Source organism: Oreochromis aureus, linkage group 16, assembly GCF_013358895.1.
Source record: "Oreochromis aureus strain Israel breed Guangdong linkage group 16, ZZ_aureus, whole genome shotgun sequence".
In the NCBI taxonomy this organism is placed as follows: domain Eukaryota; kingdom Metazoa; phylum Chordata; class Actinopteri; order Cichliformes; family Cichlidae; genus Oreochromis; species Oreochromis aureus.
In genome coordinates, this window is record NC_052957.1 from 1,556,066 (window position 1) to 1,577,755 (window position 21,690).

Consider the following 21,690-nt stretch of genomic DNA (forward strand, 5'->3'; position numbering starts at 1 on the left):
TGTCTTTGTAAGGAGCTCGATTTAATGTCCGATTTCCTGCAGACAGACGTAAAAATGTCGGTTTACTCTGTGTTGGAGCGTCAGCAGCATTTCAGCGAAAGGGGAAGCGGTGTGCTGCACAGCGCCCTCTGGTGGAGGTAGCGGAGCCACTTACTTTATGGCCGCTATACAGTTACAGCGGTATTATTCACTGAAATGCTGTCCGTAGTCCCTGTGGGGCATACGGTGGCCTAGTTTGGTCAAATAACCCAGCACTTACTCACTTTGCATCGATTGTTCCTCTGCCATCAGAAGAGTGCCAACGGCCTGTTTTTCTCCAATCTGACAGTGATATAGTAGCACCATTTATATTAACCTTACAGCCTTATCTTACACGGCAGGAATTGTGTAACGCCACCCTGGAGATGAACCGGTCGTGGGCTCTCGTAGCTGAACCCCTGGGGGCGGCCGGGTCACTGAAACTCATTTCACAGTGTGAAAACACGGTTGACTACATCAGCAGCCAAAGACTGACCATACATCACTTTGAAAATAGTTTTCATGTGAAGGGTTGGAGGAAGCTCCTTCCCTGGTGTGGTGTTACAGGAGGGGCTGGCTTTTAGTGCGCCTGCATGTCTGCTGTAGTTTCAGGTAACCCCCCCACACACACACACACACACACAGAGCTGGGATTATTCATATGTTGCTGTTAAATCTGACTTGACCTTATTCTGCTTCATTTTGAAACTTCCCCGCGTATTCACGCCGGGATTATTTATTTCCTGCGATGTTTATATAATGTTCCGGGAATATGGATTTCCTCTTTTTCAGCGGAACGCCACACTTCACCGTCCACTCTGAAACGTCCCTCACGTCCTCAGATCAATGGGTCATTTGTCGGCTGTGCAGCAGCTCCGGGCTCGGCGTCCGTACAGCGCCACAGATAAGACTGTCACTTCTCAGGTCGCTGGAGAAAATTGCATATTTACAAGTATTGATCATATAGGCCAGCGCAAATAAAGGGAAAGCTAAAGTGAGAAATAGTGTGGGGAGTTTCAGCCTGTAATGATAATGGGTCCACATTTCCTCCATACTTAACATAAACATACTAATCCCCCATAATTTCCATCTCCGGTGAAACCTACTAGGTTTAAAAGCCTGTGGCAGCACTTCCACCAGAGAAGCTAAACATGTCACAGCTCTGATAAGCACATTTACCTGCCTGACACTCACCTCTCTGGATTCCCACTCTTCGCCTGTGCCTCTAAGTAGGCAGATTAGGTGGTCTGTTAAACCCACAGGAAGGCACTTATTTAGAAATACATGAAAGGGCAAAGTGAGCCCGGCTAATGACCGATGCAGTGTCACCGGCACACTCTGGGGTCTTTTATCATTCTGCAGAGAGGGCCCCCGTCCTCTGAGTAACCCTCATTATATCTGAGCTAATGTTGGGGATGAGGATGTTCGAGTGATAAAGCACCATCACAGTCCTTCATTATACAGAAAGAGAAACAGACTCGGTGGAATTGTGCTCGCCCTGTAAGATAAATGCAGCGGGCAGAGAATAACTCCTATTTTAGCGACCGTGCCACATCCTGCTGTCTGCGTGCAGTCTCTGCGGGAAACGCCTGTTCACGCTCTGACCACAGGATGGCAGTGTTGCTGTTCTGCAGGCCTGCTCTGAGCATCAGTGACACCACTCTGCTTCCTACGACTAGGATCATTCACTGGTGACTGTTGATTGACTGAATTAATGTTTATCAGTCCTTATTAAACATTTAGTTCATGGCTGGTTTATAGCTGTGTGCATTCCATATTAATTATAGTATCGCATAATTAGTGATGGCAGATATCTTTTTATTTAATTTTTACGAATCAAGAACAGCTTTCATTGGACCAAGTTGACGTTACCTCTCGTGGTCGACTAAGCATCTAATACTATGACAGAGCTTGTTTCCACTGGTGTATGTGTGATAAACCCGCCCACTGATCTGGGAGTGAGCGCAGACAAACGCAGATACGAGATCTGCAACACAAAATAAATCAATCACCAAATATAATTTGACCATAGAGCTCCATGCTGCTCACTTTGCCCTGCATTGTGTTGCTGACATGGAGCATCATCAACAGCTGTCTCATTCTTCCTTTGGGATCGGTAAAGTCAAACCTTGGGCGAGTCCTCGGTGTGTGTTGGTCATGACAGGGTTAGGCGTCACATGATCTCTTTGCTGAATGTTGGGTTAAATGTGTCACGGTTAGGGCGCAGCAAAGATGTAGGCATACCCAGACTGACTAAACCCTGGACTGTGTGTAAAAGAAGGGTGTGGTCACCATGATGTCATCCGTTTATGAGTGCACAGTTTGAAGCTTAAAGCATTTCTTTGCTGCTATGTTTTTTGGGTTTTTTTTCTAATATTAGGGTGGAGTGCTCAGTTATCAGCTAATGCTAACAAGCTAGCTCCATCCATATACTGTATGTATCACACAGGCTCAGACACCATCTAATTATTACTAATGTGCACATGCTGCACTCTGTCAGAAGGCAAATACCCGGAGCTTCTGTTGGTGAAAGTAAGTGCAAAGCAAACAACGTGGTCCAACACTGCTAACTAGTCCTTAAAGAAAGGAAGCTAGCTTTAGCTGCCTGTATCAGTGCCCACTGACCCATGTGCAGCTGTTATGGAGGCTAATTTAGCTAAAGAGACCAAAACAGTTTGTTGAGCAGGTAGGGAAAGTTAGGCATTTTGAGCCTGAAACCCTGAAGTAGATGTGAGGGTGGTTGGATGGATGAGCAATCTAACATCAGAGACTATAGGCAACGACTAGCCATCCTCAAACAGCCACTCAGGTAATAGTATTTCTTGGCAAGTAACAACTGAAGGACCAAAAATCACCATCCAAGATCAGAAGTGAGAAACTCCTTTGCTCTTTTGGATATTTCACATTATTTGTTATCATTTAAACTGCACTACATGGTTGCTTCAGGTTTGTCAGCCGATCGTCCTTGATGTGACTCTCCTGTTGTACCACCATAGGTGCTCTGTTGGAATTGGATCAGGTGACTGTGAAGGCCATTTGAGAACACTGAACTCAAGTTCAAGAGACCAGGATGTGGCACGGTGTTGGAAGCCCCCAGAAGATGGCACTGTGGCCGTAAAGGGACGGACACAGTCACAATGTTCATTTTGACCCAGAGAACTGTTGCTCATGGGTCGATCAGCACATCAGGAACTTCTGAAATACCCTGAGCAGCCCACCTGGTACCAACAATGATACCATGTTCAGATCATATTCCTTCCTCATTCTGATGCTCAGATTCATTATGCTTCAGCAGGTCGTGTTGATCGTGTCCACATGCCTAAATGCACTGAGATGTTGCCATGTGATTGGCTGATTCGATGTTTGTGTTAACGAATGGTTGAACAGGTGCACCTGGGGGAAGCGTTAAGAGTATGTTGATGCTCTCCAGAGTGATCTGACTGATTCTGAATATGAGACGAGCAGAATAACATGAACTATGTGCTGATTTCTTCAGTTGGCTGAAAATTTTAAGAAAAGCAACTCGATTCAGTTATTGTGCATATGGAAAGTTATCTGAGCCAGAAGGCACAGCCACAGTTTTTATGGATATGCTGACCTTATTTCAGCATCTCACCAGAGACGACACTGGCAGTTTACACACATTAGCACAGTCCTGTAATCACTAACAGAGGAGACACAAACTCATTATCAGGATCTGATGCAACTGTTCACTGTAGCTTAAACTGATGAAAGCAGCTCTGCAGCAGCTCTGCAGTGACATTACAGCGACCACATCGGACCTCCACTTGGATGAGCATCAGTGTCATGACACCTGAAATGCCACGCTGTCAAAGAAGCACCGATTTAACATGTAAGACACGTCTTTCAAATAATCAGGAAGATTGTTAAAGGTGCTTTTGCACATGGAAATTGTTCTTCCACAATTATTGAAGCAAGAGGCGAAATATGTTGTGTCGTGGTTAAAACCCCAGCAGGAAGCACATTCAGCAGGTATCCAGAAACAGAAATGGAGACACTGCAGGCCGACTGATAAATAAACCATAAATCAGTTTTTTGCGCCACATTTGAAGGACTTGGCAAATTAATACTGCATCTGGTACATCAGAAAAATGTTTAAACCCCTTTCTGTCGTTGTGAAATCAGGATATCATCCTTTCATTTTTCAATTTTCATTTTTTTAACAAACAAACAAACAGTCCTCTGCATTTAAATGAGTATCTTTACACCTTGTGTTTTATCTTGAGCTTCGGTTTTCTCACCATCTGCTGCCGTGCAGCTTCAAACAGGCTGTGGAACAAACAAAATATTGTTTCACTGAACATTGTTTTTATGGTGCACTTATACTCACCTTTACTCATGCATTACTAGTTACTGCAGTGTGACATGACGGCACACTGCAAAGCTGTTTTTCTGTGGTCAGGCGCGTTTCCTTACCAACTGTAAATGATTTGGGTCTCATCCAACAGCCCCCACTTATCGAGCTGGAACATTAAAGACATTATTAAACACTTTTATTGCATTCAAAAATGTACTTATTGTTGATCATTTGGAATGAAAGAATTACAGATGGATTCTGAGATGTCAAAAAGTGAGGGTAGAGATCGACAGCAGGTGTTCTCCACACCAGCCTGCACCTATGAAGGCCTTCCCTCACAGCAGATTAATTAAGTCCTTGCACAGCCATCAGGTATCTGCTGTTTCCAATTTGAGTGTCAAAGTGTAATTACGAATGCCATATCCACTGTGGTTAGCCTGATTAAATCTTGCACAGCCGTCAGCAGCCTGTTGCAGAATAACAAAACAAACCTCTGTGCCTGTTCCACGCTGCCTGCCAGTTAATGCAGTAAATACAACCAGGAGAGTTGGAGACCCTCAATATGCAGCTCCACTAAGAAATTGAGAGAATTAAAACTACGTTTCAAAGGAAGGACTGCTTCCTGTGAGCAGATCAGATCTGGTGCGGGGGGTCCTCAGTCAAAGCAAACTGTTTAACCATGGATGGAGAGAGGAACGTCAAACACATATAGTGCCGAGGTACAGTAGATTTATGTTTGTGCACACCGGGAGAATAATGGTCAGTGTTCATTTGCTGTCAGGCTTCAGTGAAATCTCTAAGAGCCATGAACCTCGCTTTTCTCTCATTTACCACTGTGCCACCGCAAAAAGCCTCAAGGTATCAAAGATTTTCATTAAATTTTTCGCTTGATGTTGTCACAATGACAGTATCATCCATCAGCAGCTACGGGAGAAGCCGTTCATCATCCTTATCAGTGTGCCTACATGTAGTACAAAGAGGGAGCACATCGGAGGAGAGGCTTTGTTGCTCACATGCTTGGGATCTAATTACAGTGATAATTTCATACTGTAATAAAACCTCAGTCTCTGTTTACAATTAGTTATAGATGATTGATGTATGTAGAGAATAACCTGCTGTACAGTGAGAGGATGGTCACTTTGTTCCCACCATGCTTCTAATTATTTTGTTGGTTTACTCATTTTACTAAAGCTAGGTCGGCTTCTTATGCAAAAGAGGACGATAATTTTAGAATTTTGTCTTGAACAGAAAGAGGCTCTGTCTCTGCAATCAAGAGCCTTTTATGATGAGCCCAGCCTAGAAAATGCATTTGCCAATTAGAGGATTTGATGGGTTCAGTAAGACGGGTACTCGAGTGCATCTAAGTAAATTTACTGCTGTCAGTAATCACAGGAGAGAGGCGTGTTGTTTTTGAAGCCTGAAAGTCAGAGAAGGGAAGAGACTATGAAAAGAAAATATATACAGACACATGACTAATTAGCCACTTTTGGCAACTGGGAATCAGACCAACAGGACCTCCACCCCACATCACTCTGCACCGTCATGGCCCTACTGCTGGTCATGGGCCCACAGGAGGGAGGGTGAGGAGCTCGGTCATTCCTCCACATAGACACAGCTAGGACTTGGTTACCTCCTCCTCGGCAGACGTCGGGGAGCCGTTCCAGCTGCAGAGCCTGTCTGTTGCCAGATGAAGGCAGATGTATGTGGCACAGCAGGTCTGTGACGCTGATGTCGGTCTGTGAGTCAGCTCCAGAGAAAAGTCCTAACTAGAAACAGCTGAATTGAAACCAAGTGTTAAAAACCAAAGTGTTTGCAGCAGTCTGTGCTTTTCAGGACTTACTTTTTGTCTTTGGTGGTTTTTTCTGCTTCTCCTGTTCCTGTTTGGGCCCAGCAGCCAGTGTCAGACTGCACCGTGGAGCTGTTGTTGGGTTTTTGGAGGACTGCAGGTCTGAAACGTTCCTCCGCAGGCTCTCCGTAGGCTAATACCTATGTAAACAGGCACAACTGTGGCAGCTTAAAACAAGCATTAGGTGTTATCACAGCAAAATGCAGTTTCCCTGTGGTAAGTCAACAAGTTAATTAAATAGAAAAATATGACAGAGAAAAGATGCTGTAGATGCAAAAATCAGAAGAGGCCAGTGTCTGTCACAGAGACATGTAATGAATCAGCCTTTGGCCTCTTTATGAGAGGACCTGCTGAGCTGCTGTGAGCTTCACCTTAGCTTCACTGCAAATCACTGCTCTCTGTGCTACAGTAAAACCTCTCTGCTCCGATGGGAGAGTCCGAGAAAACATTAGCCCCATCCAAACGGCACAAGTATTTCAGTAAATGGTCTGAGTATGAAAGTATGAAAATGAAGTGAACCATATGCTGTGACCATCAACATCACCATCCAGTCTCAGCTGAAAAGCCGTGAAAGACTGTGGGCTGACGTCTCAGACGGTGCACGGTCCAAAATATCATCAAAACACGAAATGAAGGAACATCTTTTGTGGAAAAACGGTGTTCCATCTCTGCAGCAGAGCTCCAGACACTTGAAAAATCAATGCTATGGTGCACTGAAGCTGATCCGATGGTGTCTTACAAAGACCTTTTATGTTGGTTTATCAAAAGTACTGTGCAGCCAACAAAGTGCGATCTAGAATGAGGGAGGGCGAGAAAAGCCTCTGAAACACCTCCACGCAATGTCAGTGCAACATGTAGGGATGTGGCCAAGGCGGATTAAACTGGAGGAGGCAATAATTACCCCATCTGATGATTCCTGGCAGTGTGCTCTCATAACCACCATAACACATAACTCATGTCAAAGGCCTATCGGTAGGCTTGAAGTAACGATTCATTAGAGGCTATTTATAATAAGGAACAGCAGGATACTACAGTGCAGCTCACATTTATCTGCATGAGGTGTATGAGCAATAATTGCATCAGGAACTTAAGAGTTTGTGTGCGCATGCCATTAAAGAATAATGAATTCAGTCCGAGCACATGTGGCTGTAGGGGTGTGAAACCTTAGCGCAGCAGGTCGCTGTTGGCTGACAGGTAGGAATGAGACATGAGCTACGGAGCAAAATAGATGCACAAGTCCTTAAAAAACTCTCATGTCAAGTTTGAGATGTGTTATGAATAGTTTTCTAAAACTATTTTTTAGAAGTATAAGAAGGATGAGCCAAAACGTCACGACCACCTACGAGACGGACCTGCTGAGGCCTGGACGCTACAAGACATCTGAAGGTGACCTTCTATCTCGCAACAAGACGCGAGCAGCTGATTATCTAAGGCCTGTGATGTAGGCGGAGCCTCTGAGGATCAGACTGGTTTCATCTCCTGTCACTACGTTATGGTTTCTCCCTCCTGTGACCTCTGACCACAAGAACAGCATTTGTGAGACGTTTACAGGCAGATAATCTGGACCACGCCAAAGTCCCTGACATCTCTACAGCTGTCATGTTCTCCTGTATCCAACACACTTTGTACAACAACAGCTCACAGTTTCCTTGCCTTATCTGCTTCCTTTGTGAAAGTCCCTGTATATTTAGTACATTTGTTGTATGCTTCTTGAATGAGATTCATTATGATGTTATATTTGCTGCAGATTTCACAGGTAGGGAACTGTTCTGTACTGCAGGCTTCATTTATTATGTTGGCAGAAACATCAAACGTGTGAATGGATTCGTCTGATTCCTGCTCCGTGCATTCATTGTGTTTGTTTGGAAGGAGCCGACCTAACCGACCGTCCTGGGATTCGCTGAAGTTTGGTTCCACGGCAGAACTTTTGAACCCCATAATAATCGGCAGGCTTTCCTTCCCCCAATTATTCTGCTGCTGGTTGGCCTTTGGTGCACCAACACTTCAGCCTCCCTCAGGTATTTCAGACGTCTCAAAGAAGCATAACATTTACATACCATGTGCAGTATGACTACAAAAATTAGGTGGCAATTAGGTAACACTGGGGCAGGTTTAACTAACATCAAACAGTTATTCAGATGTGATATTACTCTTCTGCAGGTAGCGCTGTATGCATCCAGGCCTCACAGGACTTGGATCAAAGAACTGACAACCTTCTGTTCCACTTTCTGCTGTAATGTCCAAAGTGATCTATCTTTACTGTGAGGTGTCTGACTGCAGCGTGCCGTGGAGTACGGAAGATCCGAAGATTCAAACTGAATGAGAGATGCAGCGGCAGGAGTTTTCCAGTATTTTTAAATGTGGTGCACTGGGACCAAGAACAGGCCAGAGGAGCCCACAGGACATCACAGTGTTTCTACAGAAATAAAATCAGTACAGAAAAACAGGACTTTCAGGCTCATGTGCAGCCCTGTCATCTATTACAGCTTTATTATGCGAAACGTGGGGCTGCATGATAATTTCAACATAATCTGTGCAGCTAAAAGTCATGATCCTTATCAAGTACCTAAACAGTAAACAAGTTGTACTTCCAAAATATATTTATAGTAGCTAAAGTAACTGTACCCATTATGCATTTCTGTTCTATATACGATATCAGTGGATCGTGATTATTGATTTATTGATGTGTAAATCTCTTTAATGTTGCAGCTGACGATGATGATTTTAATAACTTATAAATGACCGGGCACTTTGATCTATAGTACTGAAATGTATCAGCAAAATAATAACTAAAGCCTTAAAATAAATAGTATGGAGTACACAGTGTAGTGGGTGCATCCGAAATATGCAATAAACACAGAAAGCAGCACAACATGGAAATACTTCAAATACAAGTACATGAAAGTAACTAAGTACATTAAAACTCAGTAAAGTGTTTGAGTAAATGTACACATCCCTGCTGTGAAGTCTCCACCTTTAGTTCTACTGGAACAGGCTTAAAAACTTCATGAAAGAGGTCTGACATGAAGCTGATCACAGCCATACTGAGGTGAGCTGTTAATGATACGCAGAACCTTTGTGTCTGTTTCTGCTGCTTTAGCCTCTGTTAGCCTGCTTTAGCCTCTGCTAGCCTGCTTTAGCCTCTGTTAGCATGCTTTAGCCTCTGCTAGCCTGCGGTATCCTCTGTTAGCCTGCTTTAGCCTCTGTTAGCATGCTGTAGCTGCTGTTAGTCTGTGTTAGAGGAACTTTTTTTGGGAGTGGATGTAGCTTTGTTGTACTCTGACACTTAGTGAATACACTCACACATGAATGTGATCAAAATGCTAATATTAGCTGGCATAATGTTAGCTTAAAACCAGCTACTGTTTAGCTGGCTCTCATCATCTGTCCGCAGAGGGAGGGTCACATGTTTAATCTGCTGACAATAAGTAATTGTGACAATATTGGGAACAAATGTGTGTTTATGCACGTTTTTATGTGTTAGAGCCCTGACTTCAGTTCAGGAGAAGAGCAAAGAGGAAGGACATGACGTGCCGTGGTTTCACTTTACTTTGGTGAAGGGGACCTCGTCTATCGTCGCAGATGATAAAACAGGTACGATCATTCATAGCTTGAGTCTGAAGGTGCAGACACAAATGTCCGTCCACGGCACACCTACAACTTCTCTTGTTCTTTGGTGTTTGGTGTTACATACGTGACTAGAGATCAGCCACGAGGGAACATGGCGACTTCCACAAACCTGTTTGTGTGTATTTTTAAAGGATTAATTAAAGGTTATAAAGGACGGCATAGTTACACATTAATCTATGTATATTTACAATATTTTTTTTTTCTATTGAATAACCTAAAAAAATTAAAGTGATTCTTTGGCACTGACTTTTCTGACTCTGGTCACAGCCAATCAGACCTGCCATACTGCTGTGAGAACCCTTCTACTCTATCACATTTCTATATTCTCTTTGATAAAATGTCATTTTTCATATGTTTATCTTTCATAAACATGCACAGAGTCTAGTAATTGATTGTGACGTGCTCTTCCTCATTTATACTCGTCTATATGCATCTGATGCCTCTGAGATTACTCTGAAAATCTGTGTGTACTGTAAAGTTGTCTCATCTATCTACAATGAACAAAGGGCCTTTGTTGAAACGATGAGATAGATTCTTTAATTTTTCCTTGTCTCTTTTGTCCAACAACCAAACTATTTCCCACCATCATCTGGTGAACACGACTCTTATGACACGTCCTGTCAATCTCCCTTTCTTCTTCTTTTTTTGAAATCACTTATTCTGGATTTCTGAGTGAGACGAGGGCTCTTCTTCCTCAGTGTGGACGGAAAATGCATTTTAAAAAATGTCCACAGTGGCGTGGACGTTTCCATTCTTTTAATAGACTTGCTGTTTTTGCTTTTGAGTGCTGTGAGCCACTCGTGTAAGTGCTTGTTGCTCTATTATATTATTACGTTTGAGGGTCCTGTTATAATTTTCACACATGGAAACTGCATGTGTTTAATTTTGAATTACAGAAGTGCCTTTGTCCTACTTCTCTCTGCTTTGCATTAGCTTCTGTGTTAAAGACGTGTTGGTGTAATCACCACTACAGCTTCGTGTGTTACTTTCACTAAACACTGTCCACTAATTACAGGAGCTAATACCCACCAAGGCTGCTTTTTCCTGCAGTGTGGGGGATGTCAGTGCTTCCTCTTTGTTTGAATATATCTATTCACTGTACCCGCTGCAGCTTCTTTGTTGGCACAGCCTCAAACCCACATTACTGTTTCTCTGTGGTTACCAAAGGAAGGTATTCCACTCAGGATTCTCTAACAGACACTGGAAGGTTAGTATAACAGATGAAAATATGTGTGAAAGGGGGCCTTGGCAGAATACTGATTAGACACTGGAATTAAGTTGGATTTATAGCAGGGATAAGCTCTTCATATATCCCTTGTACTCCCTCCATCCCGTGTGTTGTAAGCTCGGGACGAGGCTTTGTCTCTGTCACAGTACGCCTGCACGCTTGGCTTTTTCTTTTACCCGTGCCAGCGGCGAGACTTTAAGGAGGGTGCTGTCGATCAGTCAGCTCGACTGCTGGCGCATCAGTGCACTTCTTTGGCCGAGAATAAAACTACTGGATAGACCGCCATGAAAATTTGAACAGACACTGAGGTGAATGATTTTGACTTTTCATCTCGCACTGCGAGCCAGAATCCAAAGTGTGTGCACCCTTTAAGTATTCTGCAAATTGTACATGAAATAGTGATAAACTGAAGCCCAGAATAATGAGTATAAGTTTGCTGCTAGCAGAAGAAATGTGGACTGACAACGTTGTTTGAAGCTCTGCTGTTTTGTATCTGTCAGTCTAACATCTGTAACAGATGGGTTTCTGAAGGAAGCACAAAAAGATGCTCACTGTAACCTCGAGGCAGAAAGGACTAAATATTCTCATTAGAGAAAAATAGAGCAAATATACAAAGTACACAGAACAAGTAATTGTTGATTCTGTGTTTGTTTAGACAGAATTTAATTGGATGCTAATGAGAGAGGTAGACACAGTGTTCTTTCTTTGTAGATGTACATCCAGATCTGGGTATGAGTGAAAAGAATGAATAAAAGAGAAGCAGCAGACCGTCGTTCTGTCTGCTTCCATTCTTATTATGAATACTCTCACATACAGTTGTGCTTGGATCTTATTTTACAGTCTTTCTAAAATAAAACTCAGGGCTTAAACCGAGCCTCAGACCATCTCACGCCAGTCTGAAAGGACACCAAACCGACCCCACGATGATCAATGAGAGGCAGCAGAGTTCTGCACCGAGCCTTGGCTGCTAGTTACCTCCATAGCATGCTAACACTTATTTACTACCACGGTGCAGTTATGAGGACTTTGAGCAGCATTTGCTGATGCAGTTAAAGTGAAAGATACTAAATAAGAGTGAAACAGTAAATAATGCGAATCAGTGCAATTTCAGCAGAGATTCATTTTTTCAATTCGATTCTATTTATACAGCATCAAATCACAACAACAGTCACCTCAAGGCGCTTTATATTGTACAGAGAAAACCCAACAATCACATGACCCCCTATGAGCAAGCACTTTGGTGACAGTGGGAAGGAAAAACTCCCTTTTAACAGGAAGAAACCTCCGGCAGAACCAGGCTCAGGGAGGGGCGGGGCCATCTGCTGTGATTGGTTGGGGTGAGAGAAGGACATTAGAAATGAATGATTGTAAATATGATTCTGTCGTCACTCGTGAACTTACAAACTTTTATGTCAGTGTAACGTGAGGGCTCGCTGTGTGGACTGGAACGATTAGAAACAGCAAGATGGAGACGGAGAACTTTCTTAGCAGCCTCTCACACAGCAACAACAACCAAACACTTCCTGTGTACCGCCCTCATGAATACTTCACTGAAGCCAGGAAATCCTGTACTCGGATCAATGCAGGGAAAACAACCAGGTAGATTCAACACATACTTATTACTGCTTTGAACATGCACATGCAAACATCCAGATGTGTAAACATGTTAATATCAAAACATGTAACCACCACATGGGTACAAAACCAGCTCTATAACCCTTGTAAACACCTCTTTGTGTATCAAATGACATAAATTGATTTCTACACTTTACATCAGCATAAAGGATTCCAACACAGGGTTCATCTGTGCAGCTAAAACAGTTATTGTCAAACACACACGAAGTTCTAAAAGTTAGCTTTAGCTCAAAGAGCCTAATCGGAAAGGTGCATACTTTGGTTTTAGCGCACATGCTTAGAACATCACAGGGCTGCACGCCTGCACCGCTGTGTTTGACTGCATGCTTTCATCACTTTCACTTTACATTATAGACATGACCTTTTTAGTGTGTGCAACTTTTTTTGGTATAGTTTGTGTGGCTGGGACAATCATGACCCCCGAGTTTAGCATCAGTGTTTGGCAGCAACACCAGAGGGAGGCTGACCTTTATGAGGTGAGGTAGCACATGAGCAATGAGCTGACGGATGGAAGTGAAGTTAGACTCTGCTTTTTTCTTACTGCTCCATTTAGACTGAATAGTATTTCCATAAATACTCTGATGGATCTATTTTAGTCAGTGAGGTTTTTATCTCTGTAACAACGACTGCTGTGACTTGGCCATTAGTCTCTTAATTTGAATAATTTTTCGCTGCGTGTCCATCTTGTTTGGAGGTGGAGCTTGTACACCATGGCACATTCACACTGGGCTGAAACAGCCAACCCCGAGTTGAATACGAATCACTTTATATACTTCCAAATAATATTTTAGTTTAGCAGAACTGTGCAGGTGCCGTGAGTGTCAAGGGGCCGTTGGGATAAATGGTTATTTCAATGGCTGAACTTTACAGAGGGTCCCTGGAGCCACTACAGCATTGTGTAGTTCATTTTCTGGGTGAGTAATGGGAATCAGGGACAACGGCAGATCAGGAAGCCACGATGAGGAGCCCAATCAAAGTGTTAGCAGAAAAACCAGAGTGCAGTGGGGAAGATGGTCAGAACAGCAGCAGCTCCTCTTCGGGAACGCCATTAACCACCAGCTGTTTCCCTGTCTGTTCGACCGGTGCCGTGCAATCTGCACACCTTTCATGCGGAATAACCTTGTTTGTTCCACTCTTTCAGTAACTTCTCAGCAGCTTGCTTAATGATTAGAAAGAGGCAGAGGAATTAGAGGAAAAACACTGAAGTGCTTTGCAGCCACAGCCACACTTAATCTTTCATTAACTACACGAGGGCGTCGCTTTGGATGCGACAGCGTGACACACCAGTCTTTAAAATCAAGACAGAGAATCGCATGTTTGATGTTTAATGCTTTGTTTTCTTTTTGAACATTAAATTAACTGCAAATAATTCAAATGAAGTGATGATGCATGATGGCAGAGCTGGAGGTTTTAGTGCAGTTATTTCTGCTTTGACCTAATGGGGACCAGTACAGATACAACATCCATCCATTACTCAGAATGACAAAATATGGCTTATGAAATATTAATTATGTACCTTAGATCAGATGCATGAATGCATATAATATTACTAAAAGTTAAATAATATATAATAAATAATTTATAGTTTTGGGAATCATCTGTTAACACTGAGGGGATTTTATCAAATTATTTTCTTAATATAGTAATAATTTCCTGAACGCTGGCTACTTGTTGCCATGTGACCTTTATGTAGTTACTAAGAAACACAAAAACAACTACTGTGTGTAATTAATATAAAGCAATTTTACTGTCATATAACAACATTAATATAACGGCCAGAAGCAAAAAACAAAAAGCTGTCATGTCAGTGAGGATATTGAGCTTTAAAACGATGTTAATGATTTATATAACTATGGAACATTTGATGTGTTAAAAGCTTCTGCTTTCAGAAATGGACAACAATGCATTAGACAGATGGACGTCACAGTTTGGTGCACTGCCTGAGTTTGCAGACTGTAAAGAAAAGATGTCTGATTGATGCTGTCACTCAGTAAATGTGATTATTTACAGTAACCAGATTATAGTTTATTTGCCCGTTATGGGGCAGTTATGTCTTCTGTGTCTGTGCACATTAAAATAATTACATTTCCCTGATTTCAGGTGTTTTCCTTTGATTTTTATTTCCAATGAGCCCCTTTGACTGATGGTTGGACACGTCTGTGACACCTGGAAATGCTTCGGACTGAACGTTGTCTGATGTCTGTTTTCATAAAGTTGTTCCTTTGAGGCTTCACCTTATTAGTTTGGGGAGCGTGAGAGTTGTTAGCAATTCTTCGATTCTTCTATTGTATTATGAATATAATCTTTTTTTAGACAATTTGGGGGAATTACCAGAAAGAAAACAAGCTGCCATTCCTTTGGTGGCATCTATTATCTATAGAAGTCTACAGGAAGTTTGGCATTCTCTACTTTTACTAACTCTGTAGCGCTGTTGTTGGTAAGTATAGGACATGGATGAGATCCTGTGCAGCTGCTCCAACTGCACTTTGACACTTTGATTTTTAACGGGGAACGCCCGGCTCTGACGTCTCTCTGGGATACAAAGATCCAGGACATTTGGCAGAAATGGTACTCCGTGTGATGGTAGCACTGGATAACCGAACTCAGTGGACCTAAAGACGTGACTAAAATAAACAGATTCATATAACCTGCTGTCATCATTAATAGTAACTCCTTTTCCCCATTAGCTCACAATCTGAAAGGACTCTGCCTGACAACATTACCGCCAAACGAGTGCTTTGATGCGCACGTGTACCTCTGCAGGGCTGCAAGATTTCCTTGATCAGCTTTTATTAAAGCTTCAAAAACTTTTGGGTGGGTAGAAGAGTTTCAAGAATAACATGAAAAGAAAAATAACTTTAGTAAAAACAGTTGTGTGCAGCACGGAGGTGGACTAGAGGAGTCGTCTCCAAGGACCGAAGCAGAAAATAAGGGACTCCTTATGCTGATCGTGCCTTTGCTTGGCAGCACTCTCACGTCTCTCCCAAAGCACAGAACAGAAGGGGGATAAGAAGGAGAAAGTCTTTAGCTGTGGAGGGGTTTTCTTTTTTCCTTTCATTGTTTTGTTATGATGGATAGCGCCGACCGAGCGCCACGATGTGTGTGCGTCTCCGGGAGTGCCGTGTTGTGACCAGTAGGGTCGTTCATCGATTCCCAGCCATCTCTGCTAAACCACTAATAAGACACTTGGCATTTTCCCTGGTGCTAGATTACTCCCTTTGTGAGCTTCCTCTTCCCTCTCAGTTATTGGAGGGTGTGTGTGTGTTTCTGTCTGAGTGTGTACGTCTGTATCTGTTATTCCGTATCCATATGTGACTGTGTGTGATGGCATTAAGTCTGTTATGTTTAGCGTGACGTACGTGTCTGTACATACATATGTGCGTGTGCCGGGAGAGGATAAATTGCATCGTGTGCAGTGGGATTCGTGCGCCGGTGCTGGTAACAATGCCGAAATCCTGAAGGGGGAACAGAGAAGACCGCTATAAGAAGAGGGCTCAGATGAAAATGTCACCTTGGACGCTGTTCAAGACTTGGCGAGGTCTGACTCCCCCGGCGAAATCCAGAATGTCATCTGATTTGGAGGAGAATCGTCAGCGAATATGGTGTGATCTGTCTGAGGAGGCAGGATTAGACGCAGTGTTGGTGATGAGATCAGGACAGACAGATGGAGCATTTATTCGAGCGAGAAGTTTTAGAAACCAAGTCAAACTGACGTGGAATCTGGCTGCACTGTGTACTCCTTCTTAACTTTGCTGCCAACTGTTAAGACGCAGCTGCAAGCTGGAACTGCTGTGAAATCAAAGATATGAATAAATTAGGCGTCGTGTTTAATATGTTCTGCGGTGCTGCTAACTTGAACTCTGCAGCGATATTCGCACTTTATGAATTTGTTACCATGTTAGCGGTTTGTCCGGCACGCCAAATTTGTTCATTGCTGTTAAACGTTTTCACAGGATTGTCAGAAACGCTGAGAGCTGCAAGTATTTATGTTATCGTCAAACAGCAAAAGTGAAAGTAAAACAGAACATCAGCACGTATGAATGCATGTGTGCTCACCGGCCCAACAGACACTCGCGCCGACATGAAGGAGATGTATAATAACCCTGAGCTGGCTGCCCGAAGGCCAGCAGCCTCCCCGGTAATAAATTTGTCTGAGGAAAAACAATGACAAATAAAGGCCTTTAAATGTTCCTATTTTCTCTCCACGTCAAGAAGAATTGATGTCTCACCAAGGAGTGTCACAAATTACCCCCAGAAAGAAAAACAGCTCAGCGCAGACAGCCGAGCGTGGGGGATCCACTCCCTCTGGAGAAGTCATATTCAGACTGATAGGCTTGTGTAGAATTCAGTGAACCTGACTGCACCTTCCACCCACAGGGCTCAACTCCTTCCTTATTGGTGCAATTCAGACACCTCGGGGGAATATTCCTCTTCAGCTATCTTCAGCTTTTTTCCTCAGCTGGTTCTTTTAGAGGTGCTGCTGCCAACTCAATTTCAGATGGCTTTTACACTTCGGCAACATGCCTCCTTGGTGCCCACGCTCGTGACATCCAGTAAATCTCGGAACAATTTATTCTATTACCATATTTAGGCTTTTTCTATTTAGTATGTAGAGTCAAACTTTGGCTGTATCAGATTGCAAAGTAAAGCTCGACGCCCCCGAGCTAACCGCCTGCGAGTGTCTCGCTGTCCACAACCCCCCTCCTCGTCTGTGTCCTGCACCGGCTTCATTAACTGATAGCAGCAGAGATGGAGACATTGTGGAGACAGGAGTGTGGAGGGAGAGGAGCTGAATGAGAAAGAGTTTGTCTCCAGGGATGCCCCACACTGCTTTCACATTTTAGGTAGGTGACATGTCCTGTGTAAGGAGCCATCACGGTCATTAAAGGTTAGCATATCCAGATGAATCTAATTGGAAAAGCAGTTAGTAGGTCTGCTGAGTCGCTTCCCTGAGTTTGGAGCCAGTTTTTCACCTTCTGGCTCATAATTAACTCCTACATCACACCTCAGCGTTGTTAAAGCTGCATTACCATGGCAGCATTCGTCACGGCGACGACCCTTTTAGCCTCCCTTTAGCAGGGTTTCCGCTCACACATCTCTCCTCTTTCTCTGGGTCATCTCTGGGCCTCTGTTGGATCAGCTGTTGGCATTTGAACTGATTGCTGAGTGATTTTTGAGCGTGTGTGTTTTGACCCACGTTATTAAGACAGGTTGTATCCAAACACACGCTTTCACGTTACAAGTCAAGAAGATTTCCAGTCTGCTTTCTTTCACAGAGTATTTCCACGTGCCAGCTGAAGGTCGCTGCATAGCAGTCATGCCAGAGAGGAAACACGAGTTCCTCTGGATGTCTACATCGAGAAATTTCCTGCTTCCTTGTGATGTCGGCCTCCATTGAAGAGGCTCCCGCGTGAAGTTTGAGGTTTCAAAACGTTTCTTACAGCTATCTTCAAAATATGTCAGAGAAGACGTCTCAGTGCTGAACTAGTTTCAGACATCTGGAAGAATCCTCCGAGTATCCGCTTCCCTGAGGTAAGTGGCTGAACTCGTTTTGGAAATCTGGAAAAATGTTTCTTGCCTGAGGTTAGTTGGCTGTGTCACTTTAACATGATCCTGATTTAATCTCAGCTTATGGAATTTATTCGTAATTATAAGAAAATGATCAAAATGATCTCTCTAGTCTATGCTGTCCATCACAACATGCGACGGGTATTTGTGATTAATCAGGTGTGACTAAGTCCACCTGCTGGGACCTTTGACAAGGATTACATCTGTGGTGTCATTCAGCACTTAATGCATTTAAATGACGTATTTCCACAGTGGCTGGTTGTGTTTTAAACAGTGAGTGTTTTCACAGAAGATAAATTATTGATTGTTGCAGCAACAATGTTTCAGAAGAGTAGCCGGTGCAGAGGAGCTGAGGAAGCTCTGTGATGTTCCCCAAACCTCACTTATACTTCAGTTTAATTAGAGAAGCTCGTTGCTGCTGTTTATGAGGAGATTGCTATTTTCCTCCACCGTCTGCAGCTTTAACATTCCCACATTCTTGTTGGGAGAAACTGAAGTGTGAGTTCTTCCCAAATGCAAAATATCCGTCGCAAAGAAAAAATCTAATTGCATCAGACAAGAAAGTCACTAATTGCAGAGTAATAATGCCTATTATGCTCATGATTTACAACCTAATGCTTTCACAAGGGCAAACAGAAGTGTTTGTGAGATGAATGGTGCTCAGCGTCTTCAAATACGTTGAAGTGAAAAGCGGCTGTAAAAGCAATGATCACAGCACATCTCCATAACGGCCATCATAAAAGCCGGCACCAATGGAAAGGTGCCCGCTAATAGCTGCCGAGCAGCGTTTGGTGTCACTCACTGTGCCCAGCTTTAATGGTAAATCACTCTAATAAGAACGGCCTTGTGGACAATTATCAGGTTATTCCAGAGGAATGTGGTAGGTATCCACTTCTATAAGGGACTCTAATAGACACGCATTCATTTAGAGAATGATGATAGCATGGCAGGAGTTTATCTGTCACTTCACTTAATGGGCCTGCTGCACTGGGTGGAGACTTGAGCTCAGCATTAGACACATAGAACAATAACGAGGCCTTCACGGTCACCGCGCTGGCACAACCAAAACTGCATTTCTCTACTGTTCATATACGTATTTATACACCTAAACATAATCAAGTTCAAAAGTTTAAAGATAATAACAAGGTCAAACCTCGAGGATAATCAGCAGCTAAAGCAATAAGATCATGCTGTGGATAATCAGCAAGATGTGCAGTTTCATTTTTAAAAAAGAATTCATCTATAAGATAGTTTCCACAGCTGATCCCAGGGGTCAAATAATAAGTTATACATAGTTTTATTAAGACTAGAGCAGGAAAAGGAGAAATGTTTCATAAAGGGCTTACAGACCCGCAGAACAATTACTGAGATCAAGCTAAACAAATCCCCACTGCCTCCTCGGTCATAGCAGGTCTCCTGTTTCCACAGAATCTGTCTAAGATGAATTTTAAAGAGGAACTATTGGGGCTACTAAAGGCACTGAATAATTATTCCTGAGAGGAACTCATTTTCTGGGTTATCAGAATGTACCGATTACACTGTGACACAAACAGATGCCTTTAATTATCCACTCGTTTCAAAAAGTGATCTGAAAAGCTGTTGGTGCTGGAACCTTTTTACCCCTCTGTCCTGGGGTATGGTTGTCACCCCGCAGAGTGGGCGGGTCTTATTTTTGATGAGTTGGCAAAGGTTCTTTGGTCTTGCTGACACAGATTTGGGGTCAGTGTGCTGCTACTGCCAGCTTGGCACTGCAGCTGCTGATGCATGGTGACTGACTGCAGTCACAGGTGACCACTGTGATGTCATAAGAAGCTTTTGCAGCGATATTACTCGTGTTTATACAACATGCATTACTCTACACAGATATAAGTGCAGCTCCAGGCCTAAAACAAAGAGCTTCTAACCACACAGTGATGGATGCTTCAGGTTTGGGGTTCAGTATCCTGACCAAGGACACTTTAACCTGCAGACTTGATGATAGGGGGCTGAGCCACAGAGCCTCCCAGTGGACAGCCCAGTCACCCAGTGCCACAGTGGCTCAATGAAGCCGAATCATTTACTTCCTCAAATGGTCACTTTAATCTAACACCAGTGAGTCAGATTCAGATACAGAGGAAATAAACATTTCTTCATTTATTAAACTCACCTGTACGAACTGTATTAGAGCTTAAAGTTGGCTTCACTGGTAATGAGACACAGGTGGCACACACTGGCATTCATCTGCTAAGCAGCATTAATCATTAAGGACCCCTCGGTGGCTGTCGCCTTCTTCTAAATACAGATGAGAAACATGGAGCCTGGTACAAACGAATAGAAGGAACACTACAACTGCTCGTGTTGGGCAAACATCAGGGCGACATTATCAAAGTTTGGTTTGTATATTTGATGGTATATCGTCAGCAGGACTGTCAGATGCTATAATAGCAACATTAAATTCAGTCTTTTCATCCTAACCAATCCTAACTCTGAACCAGGGGAACAGACAGCATCTCCTGTTAAGGCCACAGCAGCCTCACAATGAATACTCTTCAATTAGGCTGAAATGCCACAGATTCAGCGGTTGTTACTGAGGGCTCGGCTCCAAAAATAACTCTAATGGATTTAATGATTTTGTTGGAGCATTTGTTTTTAATCAAGAACAAGGTACGCCGAGTCTCCTGGAAAAATGCAGATGCGTTTTTATGCTTTTTTGTCACTGTTGCATTTAATGGCTGTGTGTGACAGATTAAATGGAAGGTCCTTGGGCCCGGCAGGAATGCTGCTTGAAAACTGCCAATTTCATTTGCAGGCTGTGAGGAAGAACTGGGCTGCTGACATTCATTACTGACAGCATGTCATTAGAAAACCAATTTTCACTTTGGGAAACTTTCAAGTGTAGGCTTTTCAGACTTTTTACATTTAAATAGAAATGCTGGAAGAAGTCTCTTTTCAACTGTTAAACTGGTAAATATTCAGAATTTTTTTCTGTGATTTGAATGCAATCCAGATATTTTTATTTTATTCCAACATACCTTCATCCATTTATTGTGTGAGTAATGTTAAGTGCTGTCTCTTCGAGCAACTTAACGTTAACGTCAGAAGAATCGAGTTGTTAAATTTAAAGGTCAGCCATCAAACTGAAGCAAATTAGCCTATTTTAACTCATCTGTACAGGTGGAGGGGTGGCGTGGCCACCCTGTCGCCCCCTCCAAGCATCACAGGTGCTATTTTCTTTTCCTGAACCCGAGCCGTCCCTGCAGCAGCTCCTCGGGACTCTGCGCACGTCCCTGCGTGGTCAGAGTGGCTGCGGTCCAGACACGGTGGATTCAGCAGCAGTTGATTCAGATGTGTTGAAAGTACTGTTGATGCAAACCTCCCACCCACCACGCGTTTATTGTGAAGTGCAGACAGGAAATGTTTGGACTTTCAGCAACATGGTGACACCTGTTACAGAGCGTTTCTTAAACA

At 43.1% G+C, this 21,690-nt stretch overlaps 1 long non-coding RNA gene across 1 annotated transcript in view; it reads left to right on the forward strand.

Annotated features, from left to right (window-relative positions):
* Positions 1 to 9,130: 9,130 nt before the first annotated feature.
* The window catches only part of LOC120433473, a 30,141-nt gene continuing 17,581 nt past the window's right edge, over positions 9,131 to 21,690 (forward strand). Inside the window, exons 1-3 of the long non-coding RNA XR_005608584.1 lie at positions 9,131 to 9,231; positions 9,667 to 9,776; positions 17,952 to 18,207. This is a non-coding gene — a long non-coding RNA (uncharacterized LOC120433473). The remainder of the gene's footprint in view (positions 9,232 to 9,666; positions 9,777 to 17,951; positions 18,208 to 21,690) is intronic.